Source organism: Trichomycterus rosablanca, chromosome 14 (assembly GCF_030014385.1).
Source record: "Trichomycterus rosablanca isolate fTriRos1 chromosome 14, fTriRos1.hap1, whole genome shotgun sequence".
NCBI classification, from domain to species: domain Eukaryota; kingdom Metazoa; phylum Chordata; class Actinopteri; order Siluriformes; family Trichomycteridae; genus Trichomycterus; species Trichomycterus rosablanca.
Genome location: NC_086001.1, coordinates 1,222,117 through 1,234,206, shown reverse-complemented (window position 1 = coordinate 1,234,206; position 12,090 = coordinate 1,222,117). Strand labels below are relative to the sequence as shown.

Below are 12,090 nucleotides of genomic sequence, written 5' to 3'. Positions count from 1 at the left end.
AATAAAACCCCCAGTCCCCCTCTGCTGTATCAGTGTGAGAGGAGATCAGTAAAGGCCGCCGCTGAGCTGATATCATTCGGGTGATGGATCATTTTCGGCACACCAGCACTGCTGGGATTCCAAACCGAACCTTTCAGAAGTCTCTGATCGCTTTACAGTCCACCGAATAAAACCTGCAGGTACTGAGCTGAGTGTTTATTACTGTGTATTGATCACACTCACATCTGAAGATGCTCCGCCCCCTAAATGACTTAATTAACCAATTAACCAGAACTTAATAGACTAGTGGGTTGAGTATGATCTCTGTTGCCGTGGGAATGTTGTTATTAAATAATTGCTGATCCAGACTCAGGGCGGCATGGTGGCATGGTGGGTGGCACTGTCGCCTCACAGCAAGAAGGTCCTGGGTTCCATCCCCAGGTGGGGCGGTCTGGGTCCTTTCTGTGTGGAGTTTGCATGTTCTCCCCGTGTCTGTGTGGGTTTCCTCCGGGAGCTCCGGTTTCCTCCCACAGCCCAAAAACATGCAGTCAGGTTAACTGGAGACACTGAATTGCCCTGTAGGTGTATGTGTGTGTGTGTGTGTGTGTGTCCTGTGATGGACTGGCGCCCCGTCCAAGGTGTTACTGTGTGCCTTGCGCCCATTGAATAGCTGGGATTGGCTCCAGCAACCCCCACGACCCTAAATGGATAGGCGGTTAAGAAAGTGAGTGAGTGATTTCGACTCACCCACTCGACTCACTCGACTCACCCACTCGACTATGGACTACGTATCCCAGGAGTCAGCAGGAGGTCACATGGCACCACCATCACTATCAGCACCCAATCAGGTCCCGTTTTGATCTTACATTACTGCTTGTGCTTATTGTTTTATCATTAAAACTCCTAAACAGACCCTGCTGAGTCTGGTACCTCTTAAAGTTCCCTTCAGTAATTTTAGGGGGGGGTTTCTTAACACTGTCACCCTCGGCTGCTCAACAGGAGGTTTATTTTTGGTCTGTCGGTCCTGTATTCCATAAAGATGCTTTGAGACAATGAGTCTACTGTAAAAAGCGCTATACAAATAAATTTGACTAATATTTTATTAGCAAAACTAATGGTAGACTGAAATCTACAGGTTACATATAGCAGCAAATAAGCAACAGTCACAAATACATCAGGACTCCACCGAACCACAATGAAAACCCAGGTACCCAGGCCTGCTCAAATTTTTCCAAGGGCTCATCAAGCAACCGCTCATCAACCAGGTCAGAAAAGATCCAAAATAAACATCTACAGGAGTCAGTGTTCATGTCACCGCAATACAGAACAAACTGGGCAAAATTCATGGAAACAGAACCTATATGGACAAAAGTATCGGGACGCCCCTTCTAGCCACTGAATTCCAGTTGAAGCTATTGAAGGAATTAAATGCTTCCGACTTTGCAGCAACAGTTTAGGGAAGGGCCTTTCCTGTTCCAGAATGAGCGAGCTCTATGAAGACGTGACGAAAAGCTCGGTTTAATGAAACACAGAGCCCTGAGCTCAGCCTCACTCAGCAGCTCTGGGATGAACGGGAACACCGACTGATCAATCAGAGCCATGAAAATGCTGCCATCTTTTGACTAAACAGGGACAAATTCCCATACACAGTCTTGTGAGAAGCTTCTCAGAAGAGCGGCTGTTGTTCTAGCTGATAGGATCACATAGTGGGCGCTCGCAAGCTCACGGTCAGCGTCCGAATACTTTTGTCCATTTAGTGTATCAGTGGGAGCGTTGTTATGATGTGAATTCTCTTAAATCGTTCAGTGTGAACATTTCTCAACAGCAGAGGCCATCGTAAACAGGATTCATTTATTTATTTTGGATTTTAAAGTGTTTGCTGTCAGATCGGTGAGTGATTAAAGTGTGAGAAGATGATCTTACCTTTCCTGATGCTCTTGGTCACATCTGTGAGCAGAGAGAGAGAGAGAGAGAGAGAGAGAGAGAGAGAGAAGAGAAACGTCAGCACTTTACACTGAGAGAGCATTAGGAATGTTACAGACCTCGTCTCATTTATTACACACACCACGTGAAAACACACCGACCCCCCGCAGGACCGAACGCTCACACACTGTACATTCATATCTGTCTGAGCTCATTTACATAATACAGAGCAGAGGAGGGAGTGAGAGCACCACGTATACGATAATATACGTACGCTATACACTGTAGGCTGAAAGTATGTGGACAGTGATAAAATCAGCAATATAAATAAATCTAACGCTTTTATCTTAACCTCATTAAACATGTTTAGGGACACGCCTCTCTCCATCCTGCTCTGTTCTTTATCTCAGACTGAATTCTGGCTCTGAGACTGACAGCCAGGATAAAGAACCTTTTATTGTTCCGTCCCAGAGTCGGTCGATGCTGCAGGATGATTAAAAAGTGTTTTGTGAGCTCAAGTCGGTTCAGAAAAAACTCTTCAATGAACCGGAAGGGTGTGAGATCCTCGCCCACTTCTGCTGTGACTGGTTAGTAAAGACGTGAGTGTGAATGAAGCTTTGTAATAATAATAATAATAATAATAATAATAATAATAATAATAAATATTTTAAAATATATACTAATAATAATAATAATAATAATAATAATAAATATTTTTTAAAAACATATAATAATAATAAAAAGAATAATAATAATAATAATAAATAAATAAATAAATAATAATAAATAATAAATTACATTTAAATTTGCTAATAATAATAATAATAATAAAATAATAATAATAATAATAAATAATAATAATTAATTACATTTAAATATGCTAATAATAATATTAATAAAATAATAATAATAAAATCATAATAATAAAATAATAATAATAATAAAATAATGATAAATAATAAATTACATTTAAATATGCTAATAATTAATAATAATAATAATAATAAATGCAATAATAATAATAATAATAAGTAAAATATTAATAATAATAAAAAATAAATTAAAAAAATTAAAAAATGTAATAATAATTAACAAATTAAAAACAAATAAAATAAAATAAAATAATAATAATAATTACATAATTGAAACATCAACATCAGTGCCAAACTATACAAATGAGGTCATCTTTTGATTAAATGGGCACAAATTCCCATACACAGACATGTTTAAAACTCTTGTGAGAAGCTTATCCAAGTCACACAGAGGTCATTCTGCGTCCGAATACTTTTGGCACATGAAGTGTCTCAGCCTTTAGTGCTTTAATCAGACCAGTAATGAAGCCACAGAACAAAGTGAGTAAGAGGAGAGTAAGAAGTGTTTGTATTTTTGCGTCCCGTGTCATTATTATGCACAAAGAGCTTCTGAAGAACCCGCGCGGTACTTTGTTGGTTTGCAGAAGTGCGTCCGCCCTTGAACGACTCCGTCAGGAGGACAGATACACGCCGCGCTCCGGCTTGCCTCTTTAATTTCCTCTTTAGGACTTCCGCAGGGACCCGAGGCTACAATAACTGAGATCCCTATAAAGCTTCTGAAACGCTTAACGTATCGAGGGGAGGAAACACCACTGTGTGTTTTTATTCTGTACTCTCTGTTTTTGGCGTCGGCGCTCCCGGCTGGCGGATGTACGAGTGTACTCGACTTAGCCGCGACCTCACGTCCGAGAGCCGGCGCCATCACGGCGGATCGGCCCGAGAATTCATTACTAACACAAACGCACTAAACGGAGTTTAATAGAGAGGTGAAACGTGAGCTCGTTACAATGATGGATCCTGATTCTCCACAGAATCAACACAGTCCAGAACTGGGATCTAAAAGAACGTACTGATGATTATAATTCAACATTTCTACAATCTGCATTAATAATTATACATCACTAACGCACAAAACGCTGCATATAAAGCATTTAAAAAGTAAACAATCTTATAACAATCACATAACTAAGTATATATATATATATATATACCAACCAGCCATAACATTAAAACCACCTCCTTGTTTCTACACTCACTGTCCATGTTATCAGCTCCACTTACCATATAGAAGCACTTTGTAGTTCTACAATTACTGACTGTAGTCCATCTGTTTCTCTACATGCTTTGTTACCCCCTTTCACCCTGTTCTTCAATGGTCAGGACCCCCACAGGACCCCCACAGAGCAGGTATTATTTAGGTGGTGGATGATTCTCAGCACTGCAGTGACACTGACATGGTGGTGGTGTGTTAGTGTGTGTTGTGCTGGTACGAGTGGATCAGACACAGCAGCGCTGCTGGAGTTTTTAAATACCGTGTCCACTCACTGTCCACTCTATTAGACACTCCTACCTAGTCGGTCCACCTTGTAGATGTAAAGTCAGAGACGATCGCTCATCTATTGCTGCTGTTTGAGTCGCTCATCTTCTAGACCTTCATCAGTGGTCACAGGACGCTGCCCACGGGGCGCTGTTGGCTGGATATTTTTGGTCGGTGGACGATTCTCAGTCCAGCAGTGACAGTGAGGTGTTTAAAAACTCCAGCAGCGCTGCTGTGTCTGATCCACTCATACCAGCACAACACACACTAACACACCACCACCATGTCAGTGTCACTGCAGTGCTGAGAATCATCCACCACCTAAATAATACCTGCTCTGTGGTGGTCCTGACCACTGAAGAACAGGGTGAAAGGGGGTAACAAAGTATGTAGAGAAACAGATGGACTACAGTCAGTAATTGTAGAACTACAAAGTGCTTCTATTTGGTAAGTGGAGCTGATAACATAGACAGTCTGACATTCTACACTCGCTTTTTCGACTCTCAGCTCTGCTATCGATCGACCGGGTGCCTATACAGACATCCTCACAACTGCTGCAGTTACGACCTCTGCTGGCTGATGGATGGTATTGCACAGAGACGACAACCTTCTGATTACTAGTCTAGTGGTTAATGTACTAGACTAGCAATCAGAAGGTTGCTGGTTTAACCCCACCACCGCCAAGTTGCCACTGTTGGGCCCTTGAAAAAGGCCCTCAACCCTCAATTGCTAAGATTGTATACTGTCAGAACCTGAGAGCTGTAAGTTACTGACTCCATCAGACCCAGCTGTAGTAGAGGAGCCGAATTTATTGCTACCCAGTCAATAAACAGTGGACACCATCACTCACACTGAATCATGAGTGGAAACCCACTCTCACTCCCACTCCCACTGCACAATCCCATCAGGTCCTTTCAGCTGCCTCAGTAGAGAGGATGTGAGGGAACTTCAGTAGCCTGTACAAAACCCCGATCTCATCCCTGTCAAACATGTTTGAGATTAATCAGAACCGAGACTGTGAGTCAGGCCTCCTGTTTCACCATCTTCGGACAAACACAGACGTACGTAACAGCATTCCGAGAAAAACGGAAGCTGTTACGGCATCAACGTTTTAAACTGGCGCTGTGAGGCGGGTCTGTGGGCGAGGATGAACGCTCGCTCTGTCTTATATTATTGTTCAATTAGCACGGCGGGCGAGAGCGTTCCCACCGCTAGTGTCGCGCGTTAACCTGCTCAGCCGAGCGGATACGCAGACAGCTGCTTTAGCCTAGCGCTCATTAAAGACGAGATGCTAATCTGGGACTCTTTAGCGTTTCTAACGCTTTATCCTGGTCAGGGTCGGAGCCCATTCCTTCAATCAGCAATCAAACAGACTAAAGTGGACAGAACAAAGAAAGACTGGCTGTCACAGTATAACAGACCAGTGGAACCAGTATGGCACCAACTGCCGCTCCCTGTCCATAACATGGAAGAGTGGAGAAAGGACGTCAAGCGCCTCTTCCAGGATGGTTCTATTGTGAGGCCCAAAATGTTCCCAAAAGGCTCAAAGAAGACCAGATCAGATCAAGCGGCCCAGTATCACGGCAGTTGTAGCTTAGTGTTTAAGGTATTGGACTAGTAATCGGTGGTTCAAGCCCCAGCACTGCCAGGGGGCCACTGTTGGGCCCTTGAGCAAGGCCCTTAACTTAAGTTGATTTGGATAAAAGCCTCTACATGCCAAAATATGCAGTGAAGAAGGACACAACCACACAGGACGCGAGTCTTCAGCAGAAGGACGGTTACTGTTCTCTCAAGAGAAACTAAAACAATCATCTGCGCCTCCGTGCCCCCTCTACAGGCCAAACGTGGCAGCGAAGAAGGACACAACCACACAGGACGCGAGTCTTCAGCAGAAGGACGGTTACTGTTCTCTCAAGAGAAACTAAAACAATCATCTGCGCCTCCGTGCCCCCTCTACAGGCCAAACGTGGCAATGCAGAAGGACACGACTCTTCAGAAAAAGGACACGACTCCACACAGAAGGAAACGCAGAAGCTGTTTTTCCTGGGAAGTAACAAATAAAAAGGAAGGAAGGGCAGAATGGATGACACCAGAAGAGACACTACAGGCTCCTAAACCTAGCTTAGCATTTATAGGACTCATTATATACCCTGGGTGTGAGACAACTCGTCCAGCTGGAGCCTACTGTTCCATAAACGCTCAGATATTCTGATCACCGCCGACAGCTGAGATTCTCAGACAAGAGAAAAGCGCTGGACTCTGATTCAACAAGAACGGTCTGGAGCAGTGTGTGTGTGTGTGTGCGTGTGTGTGTGTGTGTGTGTGTGTGCGTGTGTGTGTGTGTGTGTGTGAGTGTGTGTGTGTGCGTGTGTGTTTGCCTCCAGCAGATGGAGAGGTCCTCCAGCAGACCCACGAGAGACCCGCTCGCCTCTTTAGGCTCAGTGCTGGTGGCCATATGCAGTCATCATTAAAATTCACCCCTGACCCCCCACACCGCATCACCAGAATACACACACCACATGTGAGGTGTGTGTGTGTGTGTGTGTGTGTGTGTGAGGTGTGTGTGAGGTGTGTGTGAGTGTGTGTGTGAGTGCGGTGTCAGTAGAGTTGAAGGTTAGTCCTCTCTTTTAATATCGCCAGCGCTGCCCGCCTTTGGAAATTCATTAAAGCGCTCCGACCTCTTTGCCATCTGTGTGAGTGTGTGTGTGTGTGTGTGCGTGTGTGTGCGCGTGTGTGTGTGTGTGTGTCAGGAGGAAAGGCTGCTTGCGAGGATGATTGAAATTCTGACAGGAAGTCAGTCTGGCATCAGGAATGCAAAGCGCTGACTTTTATTTCACCTGTTTATCGCCGCTCACATTTATAATCTAACGCTGCTTTAGGGTCTAAAGTATTTGGACCCCTGAGCATGAGCATGTCAGACATCCTGTTCCAAATCTGTGTGCATTTATATGAGCAGCTGTAGCCTAGTGGTTAAGGTACTAGGTATTAGACTAGTAATCAGAAGGTCGCTAGTCCAAGCCCCACTGCTGCAGGTTGCCCCTGTTGGGCCCTTGAGCAAGGCCCTTAACCTTCAATTGCTTAGACAGTATACTGGATAAAAGCGTCCACATCCACTCCTCTGGGATGCCTTTCTACAAGACTTTGGAGTATGTCTGTGGGAATTTGTGCCCATTCATTAAAGAGTTGGGTTAAGTGTCCACCAGGGCTCTAGTGTTTAAAACCACGCCTTAATAGAGCTGCTTTGTGTAGAAAGAGAAAGGGACTTCCCCAAACTGTTGCTACAGTGGTAAAAGCATTATTATTATTTTCTTATTATTTTATACACACAAATGTGTCAGAAACAGCTAAAATCACTCATTAGAAAGAGTGTCTACATACTTTCGACCTATTATAGCTACTCTATATGGTAAACAGTATTAAATTCATGTGTTTCAGCCACAAAAGTTGCTAACAGTTTAGGGAAGGCCCTTTCCTGTACCATGTCCTGCACAGAGCTCTGACCTCAGCCCCACTCAACAGCTCTGGGATGAACCGGAACACCGACTGATCAATCAGCGCCCAGCCATACAGACTGAATAGGCACAAATTCCCACAAACACACTTATTTTTAATGTAAAAAAAATAAAAATAAATAAATAAATAATAATAATAATAATAAAATAATACATAAAAATAATAATAATAATAGTAATAATAATAAATATAAATAATAATAAATATTATAAATAATACTACACAATAAATAAAAAATATAAATAAATACAATAAATAAATAACAATAAATATTATACATAATACTAATAATAAATACAAATAAACACACAAAAAAAAAATAATAATAAATAATAAGAAGAATACATAAATAAATAAAAATAAATATGTAAAAATAAATAATTGAATAAAAATAAATAAATAATAATACATAAATAAATAAAAAATAAATAAAAATGTAATAAATATTATAAATGAATAAAAATAAATATATAACAAAATGAAAATAAATAATTAAATAAAAAATAAAAAATAATAAAAATTATTATACATATTACTAATAATACATAAATAAATAAAAATAGCTAAAAATGTAATAAATATTATAAATGAATAAAAATAAATATATAACAAAATAAAAATACATAAATCAAAATAAATAAATTAAAAAATGTAATACATATAATAAATACTACTACTACTACTACTAATAGTGATAATAATAATAATAACAAAATTAATATTCTTAATGATAATAATAATAATAGTAACAGGGCACAGAGCCCTGACCTCAGCACCACTCAACAGCTCTGGGATGAACCGGAACACCTACTGATCCATAGGCGCCCAGCCGTACTGACTGAATAAGCACAAATTCCCACACACAGACACACTTCAAGTCCGAATACTTCTGGTCGTGTTACCGCCACTGGAGCCCAAACAAACATTTATTTCATCATCGTTTAATTTCCTCTGTTTACTCGAAGCAACGAGCGCCAAAAACATCGATCCTCCACCACCCCAGCGCCCGGAGCGGGTATCACTGCGGGATTAGATGGCACTGCTCCAGAAGCGCCCGTGACTGCACCTCGCGAGGCTTTTCTCTCGTCTATGAAACAGGTAGCGTGAGACTTCCTGGCGTCGGCGGAGAGGCCGCGCTGGATTAGCCTAAACGTTCATTAGTGTGTCCATCTGCTTCCAGCGACTCCAACACAAACATCATTAATATTCACACGCTAAACCAGGAACGGGGTAAATCATGTCAACAATCCTGCTACAGCCTGGGTACCGCTGAGACCGCCGCCGGGTCCTCTACTGAGTGTACGGACTGGACCCGCCGTGACCCTGACCAGGATCAAGTGTTTAATGAAAATGAAGTGAATGATAAATGTGCTCGTTGTTTCATGTTGTTGTACCAACAGACAAAGCGACACTGAATCTTCCATCCTCAGATCCACAATTCAGTAAAAATGTGTCCGGTAGGTGGCTTGGCTGACCGGTCCAGAACCAGCAACCCTTAGGTCACTGGACCAATACCTTAACCTCTTAGTACCCGCAACCATCAACGGTTTGGATTATATTTGGTCCCGATAGAAAGGTCTGATAAAGGGGTCTCCTAAATGCTTATATGTAAACATGGGGGCCACACATACAGTGGGTTTAAACACACATGTTGGTTTTGGGGGCCAGAGCTCAATCCTCGCCCCTCGGTCATTGTCCATAAAGAGAAGGAGTTTGGCATGTTTTCCTCTTGTATGTATCCGTTTCCTTTGTGAAAAGGAAATTTGATCTGACCCTCATACCAGACTGTCTGACGCCCTTCCTGACACGACACAACCCTCCTGTATCTATCCAGGCCTGGGACCTGCACTGGGAGCGCACTTCTCGATGACGGTTACTGATTCTGGCTCGGTGCTGAAAGAACTTAAACACCAACACACGCCGCGGCATCGATATTGCACCCTGTCGTCCGCTAAAAATAGAATCAAGCGCTGACTAGCAACGTGACGGCGAGTAAGATGAAGGAGAGACTAACTGCTGCTGTCTGTTCTTTTTCAAAGCTACTACGATTCACATAACGACCAACGACCAGCGTTTTTAATATTTCTTATTTTAATATTTTAATATCATATAAGCGTTCATATGATTCCCTCAGCACTGCTTGCAGTGTGCAGGACCTCAGTCGTATCTGGTCTTGAAAAATGTCGTCTGCAGCAGCCAGAAGACGATTGTAGAGCTTTCAAAGAGAAGATCAAAGTTTTCCGCGACCCAAATCATCCAAAGTTTGGTGATACTTAAAACTGGTACAGAACTACACTGGTTTGTTCACTGTGTAAAGCTTTGATGGTACCACAGCAGCACCGGCGCCGTGCTGCACGTCTATATTGTTTCATTACGCTTCTTAATCGTGGAGATCTTGGAATAGCGTATTTCTTAGCGAGTTCAGTTAGACCGCCGCGCACTTCTCATGTGAATGCGCCGTAACACCGTAACACTCAGCACTGTGTTGACATGGTTTAGAATGTGCAGTAAGTGTTGAGTGAATGTGGAGGTTAGAATCTGGGCTCGTTCTGTCGTTACTGTACGTCGGACGTGATGAGATGTGGCTACATCTAACTATTTTATTTCTGCTATGAGTTGAAGCACGTTGCTTTGTGTACGGAACACCATAAACACGTGCTGCACTCTGTTTACTTGAGAGTTTGATAATATGAACATAAACCCTGTTTACATTTAGTTCTGTGTTATATTATTATGCCGTACAGTTTTAGATTAATCGACTAATCGATAAAATAGTCTATAGATTAATCGATAGTAAAACAGTCGTTAGTGGCAGCCCTAGAGCTAACAGTGCTTGTTGGACATCTCAAGAGGTATAAAGCACTGATGTTGGGTCTAAGAGGTGTTCAGTAGGGTTGAGGTCAGGCCAAAGGTGGCAAAGGGCTTTCCCCAAACTGATGGTCCTGGAATGGGACGTCCAACCAGCTCATGGTCAGGTGTTCACATCCTGAAGCTCTATTCATCCAGTGTGAAGCCTGTGATGAACTGTGACGACATCCATGGGCGTGTCTGGTTGTAGAGATATGAGAACGTCTGTAACAGCAGCACAAATCCCCACAGGTAATCTCCGCTCTCCGCCAGCTTCTTACTACTGTTTATTTCCAATGTGTGCTCTGCAGCGCCCTCTACTGACAACGCATCCCTGGTTGTAATAAAAACTTGTGCAAACGTAAACGTGGGTCGGTTCTCTGAACAGCACCAAGGTTCTAAGAATCCTGAATTGAACCAGTTCAGGATCAAAAAGAGCTAAAACTGTAAGTCAGTAAATTCCTGACATTAAATCTGCGGCAGTGCCGGGAAACACCGCTCAGTCAGGCGTTTAATGTAAGAAAATATACAAATCTGTGGCATGGAAACAGAATCTGTTTGTCCTGGATGTTCAGGCTAGTAAAAGTCACTGTCTCCCTCCAGTGTGGGTATCTGGTGTCCCAGTACAGACTGGTATTCAGTGACAGCGCTGGTGTTTGTGATTCGCACCATAAACAGACGCGGTAATTTCACCCCACAGCCGCCGGTGTCCGTTTGCTGATATTTCAGCCTTTACATGACGTGGAAATCACAGCGCTGGAGAGGAAATCTAAATGTCTAAATGTTATGAAGTCAATCCAGAGAAGAAATCCTGTCATTTAAACGAGTGAGAGAGAGTTTGTGTTCTTTATAAGTGCCGCCACCGCTACGTCAAAACAATCCTCCCTGAGAATGAAGATAAAGGACGTCTTTATTTATCATATATACACATGTACAGGTACTATGAAATTCTTCCTCCATGTATCCCAGCTTGTTTTTGTAATACATAATAATAATAATAATAATAATAATAATAAATAATTAAAATAATAATAATAACAATAATAATAATAATAATAATGATAAAATAATAATAATGATAAAATAATAATAATATAATAAAATAATAATAATAATAATAAAAATAACAATAATAATAATAATAAAATAATAAAAATATATAAAAAAATAATAATAACAATAATTAAAATAATTAAAATAATATTAATAAAATAATAATTAAAAAAAATAATAATGATAATAATAAAATAATAATAATAATAATAATAATTAATAATAATAACAAAATAATAAATAATAATAATGATAATAATAATAATAATAATAATAATCGTCCTAAATTTTGTAATGACACGCATCATCTGATTATTACATTTCTGTGTTTGCTCATCCACAACACCAGAAACTCACTACACTACACTTCTGTACATAAAGCATGAAAGCAACCAATCGGAGAGCCGTATTGCACACGGAGAGTCA

General features: G+C 41.3%; 1 protein-coding gene across 17 annotated transcripts in view; it reads right to left on the bottom strand.

The window, feature by feature from the left end:
• The window catches only part of LOC134327068 (receptor-type tyrosine-protein phosphatase delta-like), a 469,775-nt gene that overhangs the window by 339,717 nt on the left and 117,968 nt on the right, over window positions 1-12,090 (bottom strand). For all 17 annotated transcript variants that reach the window (XM_063009137.1, XM_063009145.1, XM_063009142.1 and 14 more), the window contains one exon: window positions 1,903-1,926. The gene's annotated coding sequence lies outside the window, so the exon portion shown is untranslated. The remainder of the gene's footprint in view (window positions 1-1,902; window positions 1,927-12,090) is intronic.